General features: G+C 47.5%; 15 non-coding genes and 1 pseudogene across 15 annotated transcripts; all 16 read left to right on the top strand.

Annotated features, from left to right (window-relative positions):
• The first annotated feature begins 581 nt into the window (after positions 1 to 581).
• Positions 582 to 772, top strand: LOC141204601 (U2 spliceosomal RNA). The gene has a single exon (XR_012275461.1). It is a non-coding gene; the product is annotated as a U2 spliceosomal RNA (small nuclear RNA).
• A 1,115-nt stretch (positions 773 to 1,887) lies between these two features.
• Positions 1,888 to 2,078, top strand: LOC141204600 (U2 spliceosomal RNA). The gene has a single exon (XR_012275460.1). It is a non-coding gene; the product is annotated as a U2 spliceosomal RNA (small nuclear RNA).
• Positions 2,079 to 3,193: 1,115 nt separating this feature from the next.
• On the top strand, positions 3,194 to 3,384 carry LOC141204599 (U2 spliceosomal RNA). The gene has a single exon (XR_012275459.1). It is a non-coding gene; the product is annotated as a U2 spliceosomal RNA (small nuclear RNA).
• Positions 3,385 to 4,499: 1,115 nt separating this feature from the next.
• LOC141204598 (U2 spliceosomal RNA) lies at positions 4,500 to 4,690 on the top strand. Its single transcript, XR_012275457.1, has one exon. It is a non-coding gene; the product is annotated as a U2 spliceosomal RNA (small nuclear RNA).
• A 1,118-nt stretch (positions 4,691 to 5,808) lies between these two features.
• LOC141204597 (U2 spliceosomal RNA) lies at positions 5,809 to 5,999 on the top strand. The gene has a single exon (XR_012275456.1). It is a non-coding gene; the product is annotated as a U2 spliceosomal RNA (small nuclear RNA).
• A 1,115-nt stretch (positions 6,000 to 7,114) lies between these two features.
• Positions 7,115 to 7,305, top strand: LOC141204173 (U2 spliceosomal RNA). The gene has a single exon (XR_012275143.1). It is a non-coding gene; the product is annotated as a U2 spliceosomal RNA (small nuclear RNA).
• Positions 7,306 to 8,420: 1,115 nt separating this feature from the next.
• Positions 8,421 to 8,611, top strand: LOC141204596 (U2 spliceosomal RNA). Its single transcript, XR_012275455.1, has one exon. It is a non-coding gene; the product is annotated as a U2 spliceosomal RNA (small nuclear RNA).
• A 1,115-nt stretch (positions 8,612 to 9,726) lies between these two features.
• On the top strand, positions 9,727 to 9,917 carry LOC141204595 (U2 spliceosomal RNA). Its single transcript, XR_012275454.1, has one exon. It is a non-coding gene; the product is annotated as a U2 spliceosomal RNA (small nuclear RNA).
• A 1,118-nt stretch (positions 9,918 to 11,035) lies between these two features.
• On the top strand, positions 11,036 to 11,226 carry LOC141204594 (U2 spliceosomal RNA). Its single transcript, XR_012275453.1, has one exon. It is a non-coding gene; the product is annotated as a U2 spliceosomal RNA (small nuclear RNA).
• Positions 11,227 to 12,341: 1,115 nt separating this feature from the next.
• LOC141204592 (U2 spliceosomal RNA) lies at positions 12,342 to 12,532 on the top strand. Its single transcript, XR_012275451.1, has one exon. It is a non-coding gene; the product is annotated as a U2 spliceosomal RNA (small nuclear RNA).
• A 1,115-nt stretch (positions 12,533 to 13,647) lies between these two features.
• Positions 13,648 to 13,838, top strand: LOC141204157 (U2 spliceosomal RNA). Its single transcript, XR_012275128.1, has one exon. It is a non-coding gene; the product is annotated as a U2 spliceosomal RNA (small nuclear RNA).
• A 1,115-nt stretch (positions 13,839 to 14,953) lies between these two features.
• LOC141204591 (U2 spliceosomal RNA) lies at positions 14,954 to 15,144 on the top strand. The gene has a single exon (XR_012275450.1). It is a non-coding gene; the product is annotated as a U2 spliceosomal RNA (small nuclear RNA).
• Positions 15,145 to 16,259: 1,115 nt separating this feature from the next.
• Positions 16,260 to 16,450, top strand: LOC141204590 (U2 spliceosomal RNA). Its single transcript, XR_012275449.1, has one exon. It is a non-coding gene; the product is annotated as a U2 spliceosomal RNA (small nuclear RNA).
• A 1,115-nt stretch (positions 16,451 to 17,565) lies between these two features.
• LOC141204430 (U2 spliceosomal RNA) lies at positions 17,566 to 17,643 on the top strand (annotated as a pseudogene).
• Positions 17,644 to 23,201: 5,558 nt separating this feature from the next.
• LOC141204249 (U2 spliceosomal RNA) lies at positions 23,202 to 23,395 on the top strand. The gene has a single exon (XR_012275216.1). It is a non-coding gene; the product is annotated as a U2 spliceosomal RNA (small nuclear RNA).
• Positions 23,396 to 24,510: 1,115 nt separating this feature from the next.
• LOC141204589 (U2 spliceosomal RNA) lies at positions 24,511 to 24,701 on the top strand. The gene has a single exon (XR_012275448.1). It is a non-coding gene; the product is annotated as a U2 spliceosomal RNA (small nuclear RNA).
• Positions 24,702 to 24,919: the final 218 nt, after the last annotated feature.

Raw genomic sequence — 24,919 nt, 5'->3', positions numbered from 1 at the left:
TGCAGACTATAAAAGAGAACCCAACCCAAAAAGTTTGGTTGATTAGTCTGTGGCATTCTGTTAAACTGTTGCTTATGGCGGTCTCTGTGAGCTTCTCAGCGACATTCAGCCAGCCAGGTATCCTGCCTGCAGTAGATGGAATGTGGCAATGGAACGCTGGCTGCGCGTGTCATAATAGGCTCTGAGCCTTTATATACCTGTGCACAGCAGCAGCCACCTTCAGTCTGCTGCTGGACAGCCAGCAGCAGCAGCAGCAGGAGAGGTATGTAATCAGGAGCCCTCCTGCTAAGGGTAGACAGCTGCTCGTTCCACCCCACCCCCCGCCTTAATTGGTTCTCCTCCCTTCCAACGGTGTTGAGGCGGGTGGGAACAGCAGGGGGTGAAGGTGCTGTGTTTAAAGAGGTGGAGTTATGCAGATCTAAAACGCGTGGATTGCAGCAGCAGCAAGCCGAAAAGTGCAGGCATGTAAGGGATCTAGAGGTTGACAACATGTCTTCTTAACGGGAGTCCAGGAGCTCATCTCCACAAATGGACTTTTCAGGATCCTTGGGTGGCTCCGTAGTTTGAAACCAATTCTGGTTATCGCTTCTCGGCCTTTTGGCTAAGATCAAGTGTAGTATCTGTTCTTATCAGTTTAATATCTGATACGTCCCCTATCTGGGGACCATATATTAAATGGATTTTTAGAACAGGGAGATGGAAAAAGAGCTTGCTCTGTCCACTCCACGCATTGACCTGGTATTGCAGTATCTCCAGGACCGGTGCACCCCTTCTTTAATGCAGTTTCTAAAATCAGAAAGAATTGAATTCAATGTTTTTTGTTCATTTTGCTTGTTTGTCGGATTTTGGGATGGACTCTTTGGCTTTGCTTTTCTTCTCCTCATTGGATTTTTCATGTTCAAAGTTGCAGAAGCCAGATTACAAGCTCATTTTGGTTCAACTTCAGCAACTGTGCATTGCATTGCCATGTAATGTGATGCAATGCTATCTTTCTAGCTCTCCCTTTTTACTTCCTTTTGGATAAACAGACATATTAGGCAAGCATTTTGGAGCTTTCACCTAAATAACTACAGGTGGTGAGATAAGCTGCACAATATAATTGACCTTTCAGTATATTGTTGCACACACACCATCTATTTAGCAAATGCCCTTGTTATCAACAGCAGCCTTTTAAACTCACCTGAGCTAACAGGTATGTGCGCTGGTTACTCTGCTGCGCTTAAAATTTCTTTTTTGGTTTGCTACAATGCCTTTTCTGAAACGTTGTCTCCTTCTGCTGGAACACTGACTTCTTTCATTTAATGCCTGCAGACTATAAAAGAGAACCCAACCCAAAAAGTTTGGTTGATTAGTCTGTGGCATTCTGTTAAACTGTTGCTTATGGCGGTCTCTGTGAGCTTCTCAGCGACATTCAGCCAGCCAGGTATCCTGCCTGCAGTAGATGGAATGTGGCAATGGAACGCTGGCTGCGCGTGTCATAATAGGCTCTGAGCCTTTATATACCTGTGCACAGCAGCAGCCACCTTCAGTCTGCTGCTGGACAGCCAGCAGCAGCAGCAGCAGGAGAGGTATGTAATCAGGAGCCCTCCTGCTAAGGGTAGACAGCTGCTCGTTCCACCCCACCCCCCGCCTTAATTGGTTCTCCTCCCTTCCAACGGTGTTGAGGCGGGTGGGAACAGCAGGGGGTGAAGGTGCTGTGTTTAAAGAGGTGGAGTTATGCAGATCTAAAACGCGTGGATTGCAGCAGCAGCAAGCCGAAAAGTGCAGGCATGTAAGGGATCTAGAGGTTGACAACATGTCTTCTTAACGGGAGTCCAGGAGCTCATCTCCACAAATGGACTTTTCAGGATCCTTGGGTGGCTCCGTAGTTTGAAACCAATTCTGGTTATCGCTTCTCGGCCTTTTGGCTAAGATCAAGTGTAGTATCTGTTCTTATCAGTTTAATATCTGATACGTCCCCTATCTGGGGACCATATATTAAATGGATTTTTAGAACAGGGAGATGGAAAAAGAGCTTGCTCTGTCCACTCCACGCATTGACCTGGTATTGCAGTATCTCCAGGACCGGTGCACCCCTTCTTTAATGCAGTTTCTAAAATCAGAAAGAATTGAATTCAATGTTTTTTGTTCATTTTGCTTGTTTGTCGGATTTTGGGATGGACTCTTTGGCTTTGCTTTTCTTCTCCTCATTGGATTTTTCATGTTCAAAGTTGCAGAAGCCAGATTACAAGCTCATTTTGGTTCAACTTCAGCAACTGTGCATTGCATTGCCATGTAATGTGATGCAATGCTATCTTTCTAGCTCTCCCTTTTTACTTCCTTTTGGATAAACAGACATATTAGGCAAGCATTTTGGAGCTTTCACCTAAATAACTACAGGTGGTGAGATAAGCTGCACAATATAATTGACCTTTCAGTATATTGTTGCACACACACCATCTATTTAGCAAATGCCCTTGTTATCAACAGCAGCCTTTTAAACTCACCTGAGCTAACAGGTATGTGCGCTGGTTACTCTGCTGCGCTTAAAATTTCTTTTTTGGTTTGCTACAATGCCTTTTCTGAAACGTTGTCTCCTTCTGCTGGAACACTGACTTCTTTCATTCAATGCCTGCAGACTATAAAAGAGAACCCAACCCAAAAAGTTTGGTTGATTAGTCTGTGGCATTCTGTTAAACTGTTGCTTATGGCGGTCTCTGTGAGCTTCTCAGCGACATTCAGCCAGCCAGGTATCCTGCCTGCAGTAGATGGAATGTGGCAATGGAACGCTGGCTGCGCGTGTCATAATAGGCTCTGAGCCTTTATATACCTGTGCACAGCAGCAGCCACCTTCAGTCTGCTGCTGGACAGCCAGCAGCAGCAGCAGCAGGAGAGGTATGTAATCAGGAGCCCTCCTGCTAAGGGTAGACAGCTGCTCGTTCCACCCCACCCCCCGCCTTAATTGGTTCTCCTCCCTTCCAACGGTGTTGAGGCGGGTGGGAACAGCAGGGGGTGAAGGTGCTGTGTTTAAAGAGGTGGAGTTATGCAGATCTAAAACGCGTGGATTGCAGCAGCAGCAAGCCGAAAAGTGCAGGCATGTAAGGGATCTAGAGGTTGACAACATGTCTTCTTAACGGGAGTCCAGGAGCTCATCTCCACAAATGGACTTTTCAGGATCCTTGGGTGGCTCCGTAGTTTGAAACCAATTCTGGTTATCGCTTCTCGGCCTTTTGGCTAAGATCAAGTGTAGTATCTGTTCTTATCAGTTTAATATCTGATACGTCCCCTATCTGGGGACCATATATTAAATGGATTTTTAGAACAGGGAGATGGAAAAAGAGCTTGCTCTGTCCACTCCACGCATTGACCTGGTATTGCAGTATCTCCAGGACCGGTGCACCCCTTCTTTAATGCAGTTTCTAAAATCAGAAAGAATTGAATTCAATGTTTTTTGTTCATTTTGCTTGTTTGTCGGATTTTGGGATGGACTCTTTGGCTTTGCTTTTCTTCTCCTCATTGGATTTTTCATGTTCAAAGTTGCAGAAGCCAGATTACAAGCTCATTTTGGTTCAACTTCAGCAACTGTGCATTGCATTGCCATGTAATGTGATGCAATGCTATCTTTCTAGCTCTCCCTTTTTACTTCCTTTTGGATAAACAGACATATTAGGCAAGCATTTTGGAGCTTTCACCTAAATAACTACAGGTGGTGAGATAAGCTGCACAATATAATTGACCTTTCAGTATATTGTTGCACACACACCATCTATTTAGCAAATGCCCTTGTTATCAACAGCAGCCTTTTAAACTCACCTGAGCTAACAGGTATGTGCGCTGGTTACTCTGCTGCGCTTAAAATTTCTTTTTTAGTTTGCTACAATGCCTTTTCTGAAACGTTGTCTCCTTCTGCTGGAACACTGACTTCTTTCATTCAATGCCTGCAGACTATAAAAGAGAACCCAACCCAAAAAGTTTGGTTGATTAGTCTGTGGCATTCTGTTAAACTGTTGCTTATGGCGGTCTCTGTGAGCTTCTCAGCGACATTCAGCCAGCCAGGTATCCTGCCTGCAGTAGATGGAATGTGGCAATGGAACGCTGGCTGCGCGTGTCATAATAGGCTCTGAGCCTTTATATACCTGTGCACAGCAGCAGCCACCTTCAGTCTGCTGCTGGACAGCCAGCAGCAGCAGCAGCAGGAGAGGTATGTAATCAGGAGCCCTCCTGCTAAGGGTAGACAGCTGCTCGTTCCACCCCACCCCCCGCCTTAATTGGTTCTCCTCCCTTCCAACGGTGTTGAGGCGGGTGGGAACAGCAGGGGGTGAAGGTGCTGTGTTTAAAGAGGTGGAGTTATGCAGATCTAAAACGCGTGGATTGCAGCAGCAGCAAGCCGAAAAGTGCAGGCATGTAAGGGATCTAGAGGTTGACAACATGTCTTCTTAACGGGAGTCCAGGAGCTCATCTCCACAAATGGACTTTTCAGGATCCTTGGGTGGCTCCGTAGTTTGAAACCAATTCTGGTTATCGCTTCTCGGCCTTTTGGCTAAGATCAAGTGTAGTATCTGTTCTTATCAGTTTAATATCTGATACGTCCCCTATCTGGGGACCATATATTAAATGGATTTTTAGAACAGGGAGATGGAAAAAGAGCTTGCTCTGTCCACTCCACGCATTGACCTGGTATTGCAGTATCTCCAGGACCGGTGCACCCCTTCTTTAATGCAGTTTCTAAAATCAGAAAGAATTGAATTCAATGTTTTTTGTTCATTTTGCTTGTTTGTCGGATTTTGGGATGGACTCTTTGGCTTTGCTTTTCTTCTCCTCATTGGATTTTTCATGTTCAAAGTTGCAGAAGCCAGATTACAAGCTCATTTTGGTTCAACTTCAGCAACTGTGCATTGCATTGCCATGTAATGTGATGCAATGCTATCTTTCTAGCTCTCCCTTTTTACTTCCTTTTGGATAAACAGACATATTAGGCAAGCATTTTGGAGCTTTCACCTAAATAACTACAGGTGGTGAGATAAGCTGCACAATATAATTGACCTTTCAGTATATTGTTGCACACACACCATCTATTTAGCAAATGCCCTTGTTATCAACAGCAGCCTTTTAAACTCACCTGAGCTAACAGGTATGTGCGCTGGTTACTCTGCTGCGCTTAAAATTTCTTTTTTGGTTTGCTACAATGCCTTTTCTGAAACGTTGTCTCCTTCTGCTGGAACACTGACTTCTTTCATTTAATGCCTGCAGACTATAAAAGAGAACCCAACCCAAAAAGTTTGGTTGATTAGTCTGTGGCATTCTGTTAAACTGTTGCTTATGGCGGTCTCTGTGAGCTTCTCAGCGACATTCAGCCAGCCAGGTATCCTGCCTGCAGTAGATGGAATGTGGCAATGGAACGCTGGCTGCGCGTGTCATAATAGGCTCTGAGCCTTTATATACCTGTGCACAGCAGCAGCCACCTTCAGTCTGCTGCTGGACAGCCAGCAGCAGCAGCAGCAGCAGGAGAGGTATGTAATCAGGAGCCCTCCTGCTAAGGGTAGACAGCTGCTCGTTCCACCCCACCCCCCGCCTTAATTGGTTCTCCTCCCTTCCAACGGTGTTGAGGCGGGTGGGAACAGCAGGGGGTGAAGGTGCTGTGTTTAAAGAGGTGGAGTTATGCAGATCTAAAACGCGTGGATTGCAGCAGCAGCAAGCCGAAAAGTGCAGGCATGTAAGGGATCTAGAGGTTGACAACATGTCTTCTTAACGGGAGTCCAGGAGCTCATCTCCACAAATGGACTTTTCAGGATCCTTGGGTGGCTCCGTAGTTTGAAACCAATTCTGGTTATCGCTTCTCGGCCTTTTGGCTAAGATCAAGTGTAGTATCTGTTCTTATCAGTTTAATATCTGATACGTCCCCTATCTGGGGACCATATATTAAATGGATTTTTAGAACAGGGAGATGGAAAAAGAGCTTGCTCTGTCCACTCCACGCATTGACCTGGTATTGCAGTATCTCCAGGACCGGTGCACCCCTTCTTTAATGCAGTTTCTAAAATCAGAAAGAATTGAATTCAATGTTTTTTGTTCATTTTGCTTGTTTGTCGGATTTTGGGATGGACTCTTTGGCTTTGCTTTTCTTCTCCTCATTGGATTTTTCATGTTCAAAGTTGCAGAAGCCAGATTACAAGCTCATTTTGGTTCAACTTCTGCAACTGTGCATTGCATTGCCATGTAATGTGATGCAATGCTATCTTTCTAGCTCTCCCTTTTTACTTCCTTTTGGATAAACAGACATATTAGGCAATCATTTTGGAGCTTTCACCTAAATAACTACAGGTGGTGAGATAAGCTGCACAATATAATTGACCTTTCAGTATATTGTTGCACACACACCATCTATTTAGCAAATGCCCTTGTTATCAACAGCAGCCTTTTAAACTCACCTGAGCTAACAGGTATGTGCGCTGGTTACTCTGCTGCGCTTAAAATTTCTTTTTTGGTTTGCTACAATGCCTTTTCTGAAACGTTGTCTCCTTCTGCTGGAACACTGACTTCTTTCATTTAATGCCTGCAGACTATAAAAGAGAACCCAACCCAAAAAGTTTGGTTGATTAGTCTGTGGCATTCTGTTAAACTGTTGCTTATGGCGGTCTCTGTGAGCTTCTCAGCGACATTCAGCCAGCCAGGTATCCTGCCTGCAGTAGATGGAATGTGGCAATGGAACGCTGGCTGCGCGTGTCATAATAGGCTCTGAGCCTTTATATACCTGTGCACAGCAGCAGCCACCTTCAGTCTGCTGCTGGACAGCCAGCAGCAGCAGCAGCAGGAGAGGTATGTAATCAGGAGCCCTCCTGCTAAGGGTAGACAGCTGCTCGTTCCACCCCACCCCCCGCCTTAATTGGTTCTCCTCCCTTCCAACGGTGTTGAGGCGGGTGGGAACAGCAGGGGGTGAAGGTGCTGTGTTTAAAGAGGTGGAGTTATGCAGATCTAAAACGCGTGGATTGCAGCAGCAGCAAGCCAAAAAGTGCAGGCATGTAAGGGATCTAGAGGTTGACAACATGTCTTCTTAACGGGAGTCCAGGAGCTCATCTCCACAAATGGACTTTTCAGGATCCTTGGGTGGCTCCGTAGTTTGAAACCAATTCTGGTTATCGCTTCTCGGCCTTTTGGCTAAGATCAAGTGTAGTATCTGTTCTTATCAGTTTAATATCTGATACGTCCCCTATCTGGGGACCATATATTAAATGGATTTTTAGAACAGGGACATGGAAAAAGAGCTTGCTCTGTCCACTCCACGCATTGACCTGGTATTGCAGTATCTCCAGGACCGGTGCACCCCTTCTTTAATGCAGTTTCTAAAATCAGAAAGAATTGAATTCAATGTTTTTTGTTCATTTTGCTTGTTTGTCGGATTTTGGGATGGACTCTTTGGCTTTGCTTTTCTTCTCCTCATTGGATTTTTCATGTTCAAAGTTGCAGAAGCCAGATTACAAGCTCATTTTGGTTCAACTTCAGCAACTGTGCATTGCATTGCCATGTAATGTGATGCAATGCTATCTTTCTAGCTCTCCCTTTTTACTTCCTTTTGGATAAACAGACATATTAGGCAAGCATTTTGGAGCTTTCACCTAAATAACTACAGGTGGTGAGATAAGCTGCACAATATAATTGACCTTTCAGTATATTGTTGCACACACACCATCTATTTAGCAAATGCCCTTGTTATCAACAGCAGCCTTTTAAACTCACCTGAGCTAACAGGTATGTGCGCTGGTTACTCTGCTGCGCTTAAAATTTCTTTTTTGGTTTGCTACAATGCCTTTTCTGAAACGTTGTCTCCTTCTGCTGGAACACTGACTTCTTTCATTTAATGCCTGCAGACTATAAAAGAGAACCCAACCCAAAAAGTTTGGTTGATTAGTCTGTGGCATTCTGTTAAACTGTTGCTTATGGCGGTCTCTGTGAGCTTCTCAGCGACATTCAGCCAGCCAGGTATCCTGCCTGCAGTAGATGGAATGTGGCAATGGAACGCTGGCTGCGCGTGTCATAATAGGCTCTGAGCCTTTATATACCTGTGCACAGCAGCAGCCACCTTCAGTCTGCTGCTGGACAGCCAGCAGCAGCAGCAGCAGGAGAGCTATGTAATCAGGAGCCCTCCTGCTAAGGGTAGACAGCTGCTCGTTCCACCCCACCCCCCGCCTTAATTGGTTCTCCTCCCTTCCAACGGTGTTGAGGCGGGTGGGAACAGCAGGGGGTGAAGGTGCTGTGTTTAAAGAGGTGGAGTTATGCAGATCTAAAACGCGTGGATTGCAGCAGCAGCAAGCCGAAAAGTGCAGGCATGTAAGGGATCTAGAGGTTGACAACATGTCTTCTTAACGGGAGTCCAGGAGCTCATCTCCACAAATGGACTTTTCAGGATCCTTGGGTGGCTCCGTAGTTTGAAACCAATTCTGGTTATCGCTTCTCGGCCTTTTGGCTAAGATCAAGTGTAGTATCTGTTCTTATCAGTTTAATATCTGATACGTCCCCTATCTGGGGACCATATATTAAATGGATTTTTAGAACAGGGAGATGGAAAAAGAGCTTGCTCTGTCCACTCCACGCATTGACCTGGTATTGCAGTATCTCCAGGACCGGTGCACCCCTTCTTTAATGCAGTTTCTAAAATCAGAAAGAATTGAATTCAATGTTTTTTGTTCATTTTGCTTGTTTGTCGGATTTTGGGATGGACTCTTTGGCTTTGCTTTTCTTCTCCTCATTGGATTTTTCATGTTCAAAGTTGCAGAAGCCAGATTACAAGCTCATTTTGGTTCAACTTCAGCAACTGTGCATTGCATTGCCATGTAATGTGATGCAATGCTATCTTTCTAGCTCTCCCTTTTTACTTCCTTTTGGATAAACAGACATATTAGGCAAGCATTTTGGAGCTTTCACCTAAATAACTACAGGTGGTGAGATAAGCTGCACAATATAATTGACCTTTCAGTATATTGTTGCACACACACCATCTATTTAGCAAATGCCCTTGTTATCAACAGCAGCCTTTTAAACTCACCTGAGCTAACAGGTATGTGCGCTGGTTACTCTGCTGCGCTTAAAATTTCTTTTTTGGTTTGCTACAATGCCTTTTCTGAAACGTTGTCTCCTTCTGCTGGAACACTGACTTCTTTCATTTAATGCCTGCAGACTATAAAAGAGAACCCAACCCAAAAAGTTTGGTTGATTAGTCTGTGGCATTCTGTTAAACTGTTGCTTATGGCGGTCTCTGTGAGCTTCTCAGCGACATTCAGCCAGCCAGGTATCCTGCCTGCAGTAGATGGAATGTGGCAATGGAACGCTGGCTGCGCGTGTCATAATAGGCTCTGAGCCTTTATATACCTGTGCACAGCAGCAGCCACCTTCAGTCTGCTGCTGGACAGCCAGCAGCAGCAGCAGCAGGAGAGGTATGTAATCAGGAGCCCTCCTGCTAAGGGTAGACAGCTGCTCGTTCCACCCCACCCCCCGCCTTAATTGGTTCTCCTCCCTTCCAACGGTGTTGAGGCGGGTGGGAACAGCAGGGGGTGAAGGTGCTGTGTTTAAAGAGGTGGAGTTATGCAGATCTAAAACGCGTGGATTGCAGCAGCAGCAAGCCGAAAAGTGCAGGCATGTAAGGGATCTAGAGGTTGACAACATGTCTTCTTAACGGGAGTCCAGGAGCTCATCTCCACAAATGGACTTTTCAGGATCCTTGGGTGGCTCCGTAGTTTGAAACCAATTCTGGTTATCGCTTCTCGGCCTTTTGGCTAAGATCAAGTGTAGTATCTGTTCTTATCAGTTTAATATCTGATACGTCCCCTATCTGGGGACCATATATTAAATGGATTTTTAGAACAGGGAGATGGAAAAAGAGCTTGCTCTGTCCACTCCACGCATTGACCTGGTATTGCAGTATCTCCAGGACCGGTGCACCCCTTCTTTAATGCAGTTTCTAAAATCAGAAAGAATTGAATTCAATGTTTTTTGTTCATTTTGCTTGTTTGTCGGATTTTGGGATGGACTCTTTGGCTTTGCTTTTCTTCTCCTCATTGGATTTTTCATGTTCAAAGTTGCAGAAGCCAGATTACAAGCTCATTTTGGTTCAACTTCAGCAACTGTGCATTGCATTGCCATGTAATGTGATGCAATGCTATCTTTCTAGCTCTCCCTTTTTACTTCCTTTTGGATAAACAGACATATTAGGCAAGCATTTTGGAGCTTTCACCTAAATAACTACAGGTGGTGAGATAAGCTGCACAATATAATTGACCTTTCAGTATATTGTTGCACACACACCATCTATTTAGCAAATGCCCTTGTTATCAACAGCAGCCTTTTAAACTCACCTGAGCTAACAGGTATGTGCGCTGGTTACTCTGCTGCGCTTAAAATTTCTTTTTTGGTTTGCTACAATGCCTTTTCTGAAACGTTGTCTCCTTCTGCTGGAACACTGACTTCTTTCATTTAATGCCTGCAGACTATAAAAGAGAACCCAACCCAAAAAGTTTGGTTGATTAGTCTGTGGCATTCTGTTAAACTGTTGCTTATGGCGGTCTCTGTGAGCTTCTCAGCGACATTCAGCCAGCCAGGTATCCTGCCTGCAGTAGATGGAATGTGGCAATGGAACGCTGGCTGCGCGTGTCATAATAGGCTCTGAGCCTTTATATACCTGTGCACAGCAGCAGCCACCTTCAGTCTGCTGCTGGACAGCCAGCAGCAGCAGCAGCAGCAGGAGAGGTATGTAATCAGGAGCCCTCCTGCTAAGGGTAGACAGCTGCTCGTTCCACCCCACCCCCCGCCTTAATTGGTTCTCCTCCCTTCCAACGGTGTTGAGGCGGGTGGGAACAGCAGGGGGTGAAGGTGCTGTGTTTAAAGAGGTGGAGTTATGCAGATCTAAAACGCGTGGATTGCAGCAGCAGCAAGCCGAAAAGTGCAGGCATGTAAGGGATCTAGAGGTTGACAACATGTCTTCTTAACGGGAGTCCAGGAGCTCATCTCCACAAATGGACTTTTCAGGATCCTTGGGTGGCTCCGTAGTTTGAAACCAATTCTGGTTATCGCTTCTCGGCCTTTTGGCTAAGATCAAGTGTAGTATCTGTTCTTATCAGTTTAATATCTGATACGTCCCCTATCTGGGGACCATATATTAAATGGATTTTTAGAACAGGGAGATGGAAAAAGAGCTTGCTCTGTCCACTCCACGCATTGACCTGGTATTGCAGTATCTCCAGGACCGGTGCACCCCTTCTTTAATGCAGTTTCTAAAATCAGAAAGAATTGAATTCAATGTTTTTTGTTCATTTTGCTTGTTTGTCGGATTTTGGGATGGACTCTTTGGCTTTGCTTTTCTTCTCCTCATTGGATTTTTCATGTTCAAAGTTGCAGAAGCCAGATTACAAGCTCATTTTGGTTCAACTTCAGCAACTGTGCATTGCATTGCCATGTAATGTGATGCAATGCTATCTTTCTAGCTCTCCCTTTTTACTTCCTTTTGGATAAACAGACATATTAGGCAAGCATTTTGGAGCTTTCACCTAAATAACTACAGGTGGTGAGATAAGCTGCACAATATAATTGACCTTTCAGTATATTGTTGCACACACACCATCTATTTAGCAAATGCCCTTGTTATCAACAGCAGCCTTTTAAACTCACCTGAGCTAACAGGTATGTGCGCTGGTTACTCTGCTGCGCTTAAAATTTCTTTTTTGGTTTGCTACAATGCCTTTTCTGAAACGTTGTCTCCTTCTGCTGGAACACTGACTTCTTTCATTTAATGCCTGCAGACTATAAAAGAGAACCCAACCCAAAAAGTTTGGTTGATTAGTCTGTGGCATTCTGTTAAACTGTTGCTTATGGCGGTCTCTGTGAGCTTCTCAGCGACATTCAGCCAGCCAGGTATCCTGCCTGCAGTAGATGGAATGTGGCAATGGAACGCTGGCTGCGCGTGTCATAATAGGCTCTGAGCCTTTATATACCTGTGCACAGCAGCAGCCACCTTCAGTCTGCTGCTGGACAGCCAGCAGCAGCAGCAGCAGGAGAGGTATGTAATCAGGAGCCCTCCTGCTAAGGGTAGACAGCTGCTCGTTCCACCCCACCCCCCGCCTTAATTGGTTCTCCTCCCTTCCAACGGTGTTGAGGCGGGTGGGAACAGCAGGGGGTGAAGGTGCTGTGTTTAAAGAGGTGGAGTTATGCAGATCTAAAACGCGTGGATTGCAGCAGCAGCAAGCCGAAAAGTGCAGGCATGTAAGGGATCTAGAGGTTGACAACATGTCTTCTTAACGGGAGTCCAGGAGCTCATCTCCACAAATGGACTTTTCAGGATCCTTGGGTGGCTCCGTAGTTTGAAACCAATTCTGGTTATCGCTTCTCGGCCTTTTGGCTAAGATCAAGTGTAGTATCTGTTCTTATCAGTTTAATATCTGATACGTCCCCTATCTGGGGACCATATATTAAATGGATTTTTAGAACAGGGAGATGGAAAAAGAGCTTGCTCTGTCCACTCCACGCATTGACCTGGTATTGCAGTATCTCCAGGACCGGTGCACCCCTTCTTTAATGCAGTTTCTAAAATCAGAAAGAATTGAATTCAATGTTTTTTGTTCATTTTGCTTGTTTGTCGGATTTTGGGATGGACTCTTTGGCTTTGCTTTTCTTCTCCTCATTGGATTTTTCATGTTCAAAGTTGCAGAAGCCAGATTACAAGCTCATTTTGGTTCAACTTCAGCAACTGTGCATTGCATTGCCATGTAATGTGATGCAATGCTATCTTTCTAGCTCTCCCTTTTTACTTCCTTTTGGATAAACAGACATATTAGGCAAGCATTTTGGAGCTTTCACCTAAATAACTACAGGTGGTGAGATAAGCTGCACAATATAATTGACCTTTCAGTATATTGTTGCACACACACCATCTATTTAGCAAATGCCCTTGTTATCAACAGCAGCCTTTTAAACTCACCTGAGCTAACAGGTATGTGCGCTGGTTACTCTGCTGCGCTTAAAATTTCTTTTTTGGTTTGCTACAATGCCTTTTCTGAAACGTTGTCTCCTTCTGCTGGAACACTGACTTCTTTCATTTAATGCCTGCAGACTATAAAAGAGAACCCAACCCAAAAAGTTTGGTTGATTAGTCTGTGGCATTCTGTTAAACTGTTGCTTATGGCGGTCTCTGTGAGCTTCTCAGCGACATTCAGCCAGCCAGGTATCCTGCCTGCAGTAGATGGAATGTGGCAATGGAACGCTGGCTGCGCGTGTCATAATAGGCTCTGAGCCTTTATATACCTGTGCACAGCAGCAGCCACCTTCAGTCTGCTGCTGGACAGCCAGCAGCAGCAGCAGCAGGAGAGGTATGTAATCAGGAGCCCTCCTGCTAAGGGTAGACAGCTGCTCGTTCCACCCCACCCCCCGCCTTAATTGGTTCTCCTCCCTTCCAACGGTGTTGAGGCGGGTGGGAACAGCAGGGGGTGAAGGTGCTGTGTTTAAAGAGGTGGAGTTATGCAGATCTAAAACGCGTGGATTGCAGCAGCAGCAAGCCGAAAAGTGCAGGCATGTAAGGGATCTAGAGGTTGACAACATGTCTTCTTAACGGGAGTCCAGGAGCTCATCTCCACAAATGGACTTTTCAGGATCCTTGGGTGGCTCCGTACTTTGAAACCAATTCTGGTTATCGCTTCTCGGCCTTTTGGCTAAGATCAAGTGTAGTATCTGTTCTTATCAGTTTAATATCTGATACGTCCCCTATCTGGGGACCATATATTAAATGGATTTTTAGAACAGGGAGATGGAAAAAGAGCTTGCTCTGTCCACTACACGCATTGACCTGGTATTGCAGTATCTCCAGGACCGGTGCACCCCTTCTTTAATGCAGTTTCTAAAATCAGGAAGAATTGAATTCAATGTTTTTTGTTCATTTTGCTTGTTTGTCGGATTTTGGGATGGACTCTTTGGCTTTGCTTTTCTTCTCCTCATTGGATTTTTCATGTTCAAAGTTGCAGAAGCCAGATTACAAGCTCATTTTGGTTCAACTTCAGCAACTGTGCATTGCATTGCCATGTAATGTGATGCAATGCTATCTTTCTAGCTCTCCCTTTTTACTTCCTTTTGGATAAACAGACATATTAGGCAAGCATTTTGGAGCTTTCACCTAAATAACTACAGGTGGTGAGATAAGCTGCACAATATAATTGACCTTTCAGTATATTGTTGCACACACACCATCTATTTAGCAAATGCCCTTGTTATCAACAGCAGCCTTTTAAACTCACCTGAGCTAACAGGTATGTGCGCTGGTTACTCTGCTGCGCTTAAAATTTCTTTTTTGGTTTGCTACAATGCCTTTTCTGAAACGTTGTCTCCTTCTGCTGGAACACTGACTTCTTTCATTTAATGCCTGCAGACTATAAAAGAGAACCCAACCCAAAAAGTTTGGTTGATTAGTCTGTGGCATTCTGTTAAACTGTTGCTTATGGCGGTCTCTGTGAGCTTCTCAGCGACATTCAGCCACCCAGGTATCCTGCCTGCAGTAGATGGAATGTGGCAATGGAACGCTGGCTGCGCGTGTCATAATAGGCTCTGAGCCTTTATATACCTGTGCACAGCAGCAGCCACCTTCAGTCTGCTGCTGGACAGCCAGCAGCAGCAGCAGCAGGAGAGGTATGTAATCAGGAGCCCTCCTGCTAAGGGTAGACAGCTGCTCGTTCCACCCCACCCCCCGCCTTAATTGGTTCTCCTCCCTTCCAACGGTGTTGAGGCGGGTGGGAACAGCAGGGGGTGAAGGTGCTGTGTTTAAAGAGGTGGAGTTATGCAGATCTAAAACGCGTGGATTGCAGCAGCAGCAAGCCGAAAAGTGCAGGCATGTAAGGGATCTAGAGGTTGACAACATGTCTTCTTAACGGGAGTCCAGGAGCTCATCTCCACAAATGGACTTTTCAGGATCCTTGGGTGGCTCCGTAGTTTGAAACCAATTCTGGTTATCGCTTCTCGGCCTTTTGGCTAAGATCAAGTGTAGTATCTGTTCTTATCAGTTTAATATCTGATACGTCCCCTATCTGGGGACCATATATTAAATGGATTTTTAGAACAGGGAGATGGAAAAAGAGCTTGCTCTGTCCACTCCACGCATTGACCTGGTATTGCAGTATCTCCAGGACCGGTGCACCCCTTCTTTAATGCAGTTTCTAAAATCAGAAAGAATTGAATTCAATGTTTTTTGTTCATTTTGCTTGTTTGTCGGATTTTGGGATGGACTCTTTGGCTTTGCTTTTCTTCTCCTCATTGGATTTTTCATGTTCAAAGTTGCAGAAGCCAGATTACAAGCTCATTTTGGTTCAACTTCAGCAACTGTGCATTGCATTGCCATGTAATGTGATGCAATGCTATCTTTCTAGCTCTCCCTTTTTACTTCCTTTTGGATAAACAGACATATTAGGCAAGCATTTTGGAGCTTTCACCTAAATAACTACAGGTGGTGAGATAAGCTGCACAATATAATTGACCTTTCAGTATATTGTTGCACACACACCATCTATTTAGCAAATGCCCTTGTTATCAACAGCAGCCTTTTAAACTCACCTGAGCTAACAGGTATGTGCGCTGGTTACTCTGCTGCGCTTAAAATTTCTTTTTTGGTTTGCTACAATGCCTTTTCTGAAACGTTGTCTCCTTCTACTGGAACACTGACTTCTTTCATTTAATGCCTGCAGACTATAAAAGAGAACCCAACCCAAAAAGTTTGGTTGATTAGTCTGTGGCATTCTGTTAAACTGTTGCTTATGGCGGTCTCTGTGAGCTTCTCAGCGACATTCAGCCAGCCAGGTATCCTGCCTGCAGTAGATGGAATGTGGCAATGGAACGCTGGCTGCGCGTGTCATGATAGGCTCTGAGCCTTTATATACCTGTGCACAGCAGCAGCCACCTTCAGTCTGCTGCTGGACAGCCAGCAGCAGCAGCAGCAGGAGAGGTATGTAATCAGGAGCCCTCCTGCTAAGGGTAGACAGCTGCTCGTTCCACCCCACCCCCCGCCTTAATTGGTTCTCCTCCCTTCCAACGGTGTTGAGGCGGGTGGGAACAGCAGGGGGTGAAGGTGCTGTGTTTAAAGAGGTGGAGTTATGCAGATCTAAAACGCGTGGATTGCAGCAGCAGCAAGCCGAGAAGTGCAGGCATGTAAGGGATCTAGAGGTTGACAACATGTCTTCTTAACGGGAGTCCAGGAGCTCATCTCCACAAATGGACTTTTCAGGATCCTTGGGTGGCTCCGTAGTTTGAAACCAATTCTGGTTATCGCTTCTCGGCCTTTTGGCTAAGATCAAGTGTAGTATCTGTTCTTATCAGTTTAATATCTGATACGTCCCCTATCTGGGGACCATATATTAAATGGATTTTTAGAACAGGGAGATGGAAAAAGAGCTTGCTCTGTCCACTCCACGCATTGACCTGGTATTGCAGTATCTCCAGGACCGGTGCACCCCTTCTTTAATGCAGTTTCTAAAATCAGAAAGAATTGAATTCAATGTTTTTTGTTCATTTTGCTTGTGTGTCGGATTTTGGGATGGACTCTTTAGCTTTGCTTTTCTTCTCCTCATTGGATTTTTCATGTTCAAAGTTGCAGAAGCCAGATTACAAGCTCATTTTGGTTCAACTTCAGCAACTGTGCATTGCATTGCCATGTAATGTGATGCAATGCTATCTTTCTAGCTCTCCCTTTTTACTTCCTTTTGGATAAACAGACATATTAGGCAAGCATTTTGGAGCTTTCACCTAAATAACTACAGGTGGTGAGATAAGCTGCACAATATAATTGACCTTTCAGTATATTGTTGCACACACACCATCTATTTAGCAAATGCCCTTGTTATCAACAGCAGCCTTTTAAACTCACCTGAGCTAACAGGTATGTGCGCTGGTTACTCTGCTGCGCTTAAAATTTCTTTTTTGGTTTGCTACAATGCCTTTTCTGAAACGTTGTCTCCTTCTGCTGGAACACTGACTTCTTTCATTTAATGCCTGCAGACTATGAAAGAGAACCCAACCCAAAAAGTTTGGTTGATTAGTCTGTGGCATTCTGTTAAACTGTTGCTTATGGCGGTCTCTGTGAGCTTCTCAGCGACATTCAGCCAGCCAGGTATCCTGCCTGCAGTAGATGGAATGTGGCAATGGAACGCTGGCTGCGCGTGTCATAATAGGCTCTGAGCCTTTATATACCTGTGCACAGCAGCAGCCACCTTCAGTCTGCTGCTGGACAGCCAGCAACAGCAGCAGCAGGAGAGGTATGTAATCAGGAGCCCTCCTGCTAAGGGTAGACAGCTGCTCGTTCCACCCCACCCCCCGCCTTAATTGGTTCTCCTCCCTTCCAACGGTGTTGAGGCGGGTGGGAACAGCAGGGGGTGAAGGTGCTGTGTTTAAAGAGGTGGAGTTATGCAGATCTAAAACGCGTGGATTGCAGCAGCAGCAAGCCGAAAAGTGCAGGCATGTAAGGGATCTAGAGGTTGACAACATGTCTTCTTAACGGGAGTCCAGGAGCTCATCTCCACAAATGGACTTTTCAGGATTCTTGGGTGGCTCCGTAGTTTGAAACCAATTCTGGTTATCGCTTCTCGGCCTTTTGGCTAATATCAAGTGTAGTATCTGTTCTTTTAAGAACACAAGAGCTACGATCTACACTTGACGAGAGCGATCGAACTCGGAAGGAGAAGAGCTTCGGAGCCCAGCTGACATCGGAGAAGGAAGGCGGATATCGGTGGGAGGAAGAAGCTCTAAAGAATCCAGAAGAAGACGAAGACTCGGAGAAGAATCGGGCTGTCCTGTGGAATCTTCGAGGAAGAAAATCATCGAGACAAAGACCTTTCGGGGAATTTGTCCAGAACACGACGGGAGAAGAATCTGCATAGCTCCACCCATTCCGGGAAGAGTTCCAGATCCAGCTCCAAGAAGTAACTGCAGGAGGAAAGCCATGGCAAGCGCTGCGAGGAAGGCCGAAAAGAAGAGCCTGGAGCAGGGGACAGCCAGGAGGGCCCAGCCAGGAGCCGATTCTGACCCCAAGGACTCTGCCTCCACGACTGGCCAGCAGAAGGGACCCCAGAAGCCCCGCCACAAAGCTCCAGCCCTGGAGCCATGGATGCGGCAGACGGTGGCCCTGAAGCTGAAGGAAGTGGATGGGAGGGTGCCGGACATGTCCTCGGACGTGTTCTGCCAGAAGATGCTGCTGGATCGAGGCTTCTCCAGGTCGGACACCCTCAGCATCCAGACCTTCTTGACGGGGATCTTCTTCGTCACCTTCGCCACTGTGAACACCTGCAGGAGGTTCTGGGAAATGGTAAGCGCAAAAGGACCGGATAATTCTTTCTCTGCCTTTACAGGTAGCTGCCCTATCCAGAGGGACGAAAGGAGGATCACGGTCTCCATGCGCAACCCGCACACCCCAGGCCAAGACATCTGTACCTTCCTGAGACGCTTCTGTTTGGTTGTGAAGGAACCCTCTCACATCCTGAATGGACTCGGCATCTGGACAGGTAAGTGGTCGGTGACCGTTAGACTTCACAGGGACCTGGCGTACTCAGACGGACTTCGGCACCTGCCCCCGACATTCTCCCTGGGCAACTCCTACGGCCTCATCTATTACCCGGACATGCCGCGGAACTGCAGGAGATGCGGCAAGAACGGCCACGAGATGAAGGACTGCAAGGAGGATGCCTGCAGGATTTGTCGAGTGACGGGACACAGCTCGAAGGACTGCCCGAAGAAGACATCCTGCAACCTGTGTGGGCTGGCGGCTCATCTGTACAAGGATTGCCCCAAGCGTGAGAGATCCTGGTCATCGGTGGTTGCGACGACCCCAGCTACGGAGGACAAGGCCCCGACGACCAGGCCTGTGAAGGTCAAGGACGCGACGACCAAGGCCAAAGCGGTCAAGGAGTCGGTGGCCAAAGCCCCAGCGACGGTCCCAGCAGCTCCGAAGCAGAAGAAAAAGTCAAAGGAGGGTAAGAGTTCTGTCACCCCTCTCTCGATCCCTCCCCCTGCCACCCCCGTCCAATTCCCCCCCACCCCGGCCACCCCTGCTGAGGATTCCACTTCCTCTTCCTCCTTCCCCTACTCCTCAGCAGGTGTCCTTTCCCCTGCCCCGGCAGCCACTCTCCCTCCCCAGACCATGGTAGCGGTGGAATTAACCTTTCCTCCACCCGCCGCTATCTATTCCGAGGAGGATTTTCCCCTTCTTGTCTCCCCAGTTCCAACCCGGGGAAAGAGGAAGGTGGAGGACAGCCCTGCTACTGAATCCTCCAAAAAGAAGATTCTGGATTTCGTAGGCGAAAAGGAGGATACCCTCCCTGAGCCAGAAGAGATGGAGCACATGGTTGAGACCCTGGTGGCCGAGCCAGAAGAGGAGGAACTGGTGGTCGCCGAGATCGAGGCCGCGCTGCTTTACCAGATGGAGGAAGAGGGCCTGCTGGTGATCCCGTCACCAGCAGTCAACACCGACGAGGGACCACCCGACCGGAGTGGTAACTAAGGTGTATTGCCTGCGCTAACTTTTTCTTTTTTCCCTACATGATGGCTAATATTAACTTATTTTCCATTAATGTCAGGAGCATCAAGGACAAGTTCAGACGTCAGACTATTTATGCCTTCCTTACTTCCCAGTTGTGTGATGTTTATATGTTGCAGGAATGTTCCCTTCCCTCCTCTAGGTCCTTCAAACATCTGGCCAGGGAGTGGTCCCACGGTCCATCCTACTGGTCCGGTGGGGGTGACTGCAAGTCTGCGGGGGTCGCAATTCTGATCAGGGGGGGCGCATTCACGCTTGAGTCCGTCCAGGAGCTCATCTGCGGCAGGGCTCTTGTTGTAGATGGCAACTGGGCGGGAGAACCTGTCAGGTTCATCAACGTGTATGCGTCCCCACTGAAGAATGAGCGTTTGGAGCTTTTCCAGACCCTGCGGCTTCAGCTTGCCACCACCAGGACCTTAGTGATGGCCGGGGATTTCAACTGCCCCATCGAGGAGGATGGTCGTAGTTCTGGCACATCTGCCAAGTTGGACATCACGTCCAAGCTGCTCATCGAGATGGTAACCGAGGCCTCTCTTCAGGACGTGGTGGGCTCCATGGGGAGAGGCTCCACGAACTATTCGTGGAGCCGACCCGATGGCTCACTCCGCTCCAGGATTGACTTTGTGTTCACCTCTCGGGCAGTCAGGCAGAGTAGGCACTCGATGGTCTCCTGCTTCTTCTCCGACCACAGAGCCATTCACTTACAAGGTGTCCTTGGCGACGGTTTTTCGTCCGGCCCCGGCTCCTGGAAGCTGAATTGTGCTCTGCTGGCTCAGGATGAAGTCGTGGAGGAGCTGAGAGCAGCCTACGCAATGTGGCAGTCCTACAAGGGTAGCTTCCAAACAGTCTCTGATTGGTGGGAATATGTTAAACTTGAGTTTCGCTGTTTCTTTCAGGCCAAGGGTCGACAACAGGCGTGTGAGAAGAGGAGGGACTTCAGAGGGCTGCAGCGCGAGCTGCGGTCGCTGCAGGACCTTCTTCACTGCGGCTGGGACGTGAGGGAGGAGCTGGAGGAGACCAAGAAGAGCCTGAAAAGGCACTTTGAGGAGGAGTCCAAGCGAATCGTCTTCCGTTCCAAAGTGGAGAATCTGGAGAAGGGTGAGAAATGTAACTCATTCTTTTTCAGGAAACTTCATGCCGGTCACACGCCCCTGAACGAGCTGCGAGACGAGAGCGGAAACATGCGACGTGGGAAGGAGGACGTGATGAGGGTCGTCAGCGACTTCTACAGCGAACTCTACTCCCACAAGACTACCGACCCTGACGCTGCTGATAAGTTCCTGTCAGGTATCACTAACCATCTTGATCCTGCAGGCACGGCAGCCTTGGACAAACCTCTGATGGTGGGCGAATTGCTCTCTGCCGCTAAATCCTTTAGGACCGGCAGGACCCCGGGCAGTGATGGTCTTCCAGCGGAGCTCTATGTAGCGCTGGGAGACCTCATCTGTCCGGACCTGTTGGACCTGTACGAGGAGATGGTGGTGGAGGGTAGAATGCCTCCATCTTTGAGGGTAGAATGCCTCCATCTTTGAGGGAAGGAATGGTCACGATCCTGTACAAGCGGAAGGGAGAGAGGTGCGACCTGAGGAATTGGCGTCCCATCACTCTGCTCAACGTGGACTACAAGATCCTGGCCAAGACGATGGCGACACGACTTAAGACGGTCATCGGACGGATCATCCACCCGGACCAGACCTGCGGCATCCCTGGACGTCGCATCGCAGACAGCCTCGCTCTCGTGCGGGACACGGTCGAGTACATCAAGGTCCGCCGCGCACACGCGGCCCTGGTCTCCTTGGATCAGGAGAAGGCCTTCGACCGGGTTTCCCACGAGTTCATGGGCCGAGCTCTGCACCGGTTAGGTTTGGGTAACATGTTTTGTTCGTATGTCCGTCTGATGTATTTTGATATCCACAGCTCGGTGTTGGTGAACGGCTGGAAGACTGACCCCTTCCCTGTCCTCTCTGGGGTCAGACAAGGCTGCCCTCTATCACCTCTTCTTTTTGTTTGTGTTATAGAACTCTTCGCAGAGGCTATCCGGCAGAATGGAGAGATCAGAGGGATCACCGCACCGGGTCCGGGACGACACGAGGTCAAGTGCTCGCTCTACATGGACGACGTCACCGTCTTCTGCGCTGATCGTGGTTCAGTCGACGCCCTCGTCCAGACGTGTGAGAGGTTCGGCCGGGCTTCAGGGGCCAAAGTCAACTGCAGGAAGTCGGAAGCCATGCTCTTCGGGGATTGGCAGCCGGCCTCCTCCGCCCCCTTCCCCTTCAACATTCAACCGGATTTCCTCAAGGTGCTGGGAGTCTGGTTCGGGAAGGAAGGAGCGGCCCTCAAGTCCTGGCAAGAACGCTTGGCCAAGGTGAAGCAACGGATCGGACTCTGGAGCCTCAGACACCTCACTTGTGAGGGTAAGGCACTCGTCCTGCGTAATGAGGTCCTGCCCGTCTTGCAGTACACGGCGCAGGCCTGGCCCCCACACGTCACTGTGTGCAGGGCCATTACCAGGACAGTGTTTCACTTTGTCTGGGGATCCAAGATGGACAGAGTCAGGCGGGCCGTCATGTACAAGGAGCCTCGCAAGGGTGGGAAGGGCGTTCCAGATATCCCCACCCTCCTGCGATCTTCTTTTGTGTGTGATTGTGTCCGCCGGACTTTGCAAGTCAAGAATGGCTCCGCGGGCAGGTCCATGTCTCGCTTCTTCCTGCTTCCTCTTTGGAGGCGACTCGGCTGGGACAAGTGGGACAGCTCCTTCCCCTACAACTGGACGACGCCATGGTTCTACGGAGACGTCGTTCGATTTGTGGGGGAGCATCAACTGGAGGGACTCAAGCCCGACTTGTGGAAGCCCAAAACTATCCACAAGCTAATCAGAGCCAAGGATGACGTGGAGAACATCACAGGACTTCACCAGGACACGCTGGAGACTGTGTGGACAAATGTGTCGTCTGACAGGCTGACCAACGGGCACAAGGACTTGTCGTGGATGGCGATTCAGGGCGGACTGCCCGTCCGGTCATTCATGCATGCCCGGAACCTGTGCAAGACCCGGTACTGCCCAAGGTGCCCCTTCGTGGAGGAAACATCTTTGCACACTTTTTGGGACTGCGGATTTGCACAGCGCCTATTGACTGCACTTGAGGACGACCTGAGGAACTCTGTCCCCATGGGCGAGCCTATCGCACCATTCTGTGCTTTACGGACTCTTCCCTGGGGTTCATACCGTCGGAGCCATCCAGGAGGCTTGGCGCCTTATGAACTGCTTCAAGGATGCCGTTTGGGTCGCCAGGAACCGGCTCATCTTGAGGAGGGAGAGGATGTCCATCCAGGACTGCCGCAGGCTGATCCACAGCCTGCTCAGAGATTATTCCATCATGGACGGTCCGGAGGACGAGGATGAGGACTAAACCCCTCCTCCCCCTCTCCCCTTATGTGTCTTGTCTTTCAATAAAGCTTCGGGCCTGTGATTTTCCCCTCCCCATCCCCTTTTTCCCAATCCCCATCCCTTATCACGGTTCGTCGTACTGTATTGATTGACATGCTTTTTCTTTCAGATTGAGTGTTTTGTGTAGCATAGGGGTGTGATGTGTCTAGTTAGTGCGTCGTATCCTCATGCTATGTAAATATGATGTAGAATTCTGTGAGTACTGGGCTGCGGCACTGTACACTGTCTGTTAACTTATTTTTTGTGCTAATAAAAGATATATTCAATCAAAAAAATCTGTTCTTATCAGTTTAATATCTGATACGTCCCCTATCTGGGGACCATATATTAAATGGATTTTTAGAACAGGGAGATGGAAAAAGAGCTTGCTCTGTCCACTCCACGCATTGACCTGGTATTGCAGTATCTCCAGGACCGGTGCACCCCTTCTTTAATGCAGTTTCTAAAATCAGAAAGAATTGAATTCAATGTTTTTTGTTCATTTTGCTTGTTTGTCGGATTTTGGGATGGACTCTTTGGCTTTGCTTTTCTTCTCCTCATTGGATTTTTCATGTTCAAAATTGCAGAAGCCAGATTACAAGCTCATTTTGGTTCAACTTCAGCAACTGTGCATTGCATTGCCATGTAATGTGATGCAATGCTATCTTTCTAGCTCTCCCTTTTTACTTCCTTTTGGATAAACAGACATATTAGGCAAGCATTTTGGAGCTTTCACCTAAATAACTACAGGTGGTGAGATAAGCTGCACAATATAATTGACCTTTCAGTATATTGTTGCACACACACCATCTATTTAGCAAATGCCCTTGTTATCAACAGCAGCCTTTTAAACTCACCTGAGCTAACAGGTATGTGCGCTGGTTACTCTGCTGCGCTTAAAATTTCTTTTTTGGTTTGCTACAATGCCTTTTCTGAAACGTTGTCTCCTTCTGCTGGAACACTGACTTCTTTCATTTAATGCCTGCAGACTATAAAAGAGAACCCAACCCAAAAAGTTTGGTTGATTAGTCTGTGGCATTCTGTTAAACTGTTGCTTATGGCGGTCTCTGTGAGCTTCTCAGCGACATTCAGCCAGCCAGGTATCCTGCCTGCAGTAGATGGAATGTGGCAATGGAACGCTGGCTGCGCGTGTCATAATAGGCTCTGAGCCTTTATATACCTGTGCACAGCAGCAGCCACCTTCAGTCTGCTGCTGGACAGCCAGCAGCAGCAGCAGCAGGAGAGGTATGTAATCAGGAGCCCTCCTGCTAAGGGTAGACAGCTGCTCGTTCCACCCCACCCCCCGCCTTAATTGGTTCTCCTCCCTTCCAACGGTGTTGAGGCGGGTGGGAACAGCAGGGGGTGAAGGTGCTGTGTTTAAAGAGGTGGAGTTATGCAGATCTAAAACGCGTGGATTGCAGCAGCAGCAAGCCGAAAAGTGCAGGCATGTAAGGGATCTAGAGGTTGACAACATGTCTTCTTAACGGGAGTCCAGGAGCTCATCTCCACAAATGGACTTTTCAGGATCCTTGGGTGGCTCCGTAGTTTGAAACCAATTCTGGTTATCGCTTCTCGGCCTTTTGGCTAAGATCAAGTGTAGTATCTGTTCTTATCAGTTTAATATCTGATACGTCCCCTATCTGGGGACCATATATTAAATGGATTTTTAGAACAGGGAGATGGAAAAAGAGCTTGCTCTGTCCACTCCACGCATTGACCTGGTATTGCAGTATCTCCAGGACCGGTGCACCCCTTCTTTAATGCAGTTTCTAAAATCAGAAAGAATTGAATTCAATGTTTTTTGTTGATTTTGCTTGTTTGTCGGATTTTGGGATGGACTCTTTGGCTTTGCTTTTCTTCTCCTCATTGGATTTTTCATGTTCAAAGTTGCAGAAGCCAGATTACAAGCTCATTTTGGTTCAACTTCAGCAACTGTGCATTGCATTGCCATGTAATGTGATGCAATGCTATCT

The sequence above is a fragment of the Phyllobates terribilis genome, unplaced genomic scaffold (assembly GCF_046119375.1).
Source record: "Phyllobates terribilis strain yellow unplaced genomic scaffold, ASM4611937v1 Scaffold_134__1_contigs__length_4944459, whole genome shotgun sequence".
NCBI classification, from domain to species: domain Eukaryota; kingdom Metazoa; phylum Chordata; class Amphibia; order Anura; family Dendrobatidae; genus Phyllobates; species Phyllobates terribilis.
The sequence above is the reverse complement of the archived record's forward strand: the minus strand, read 5'-3'. Positions and strand labels throughout refer to the sequence as shown.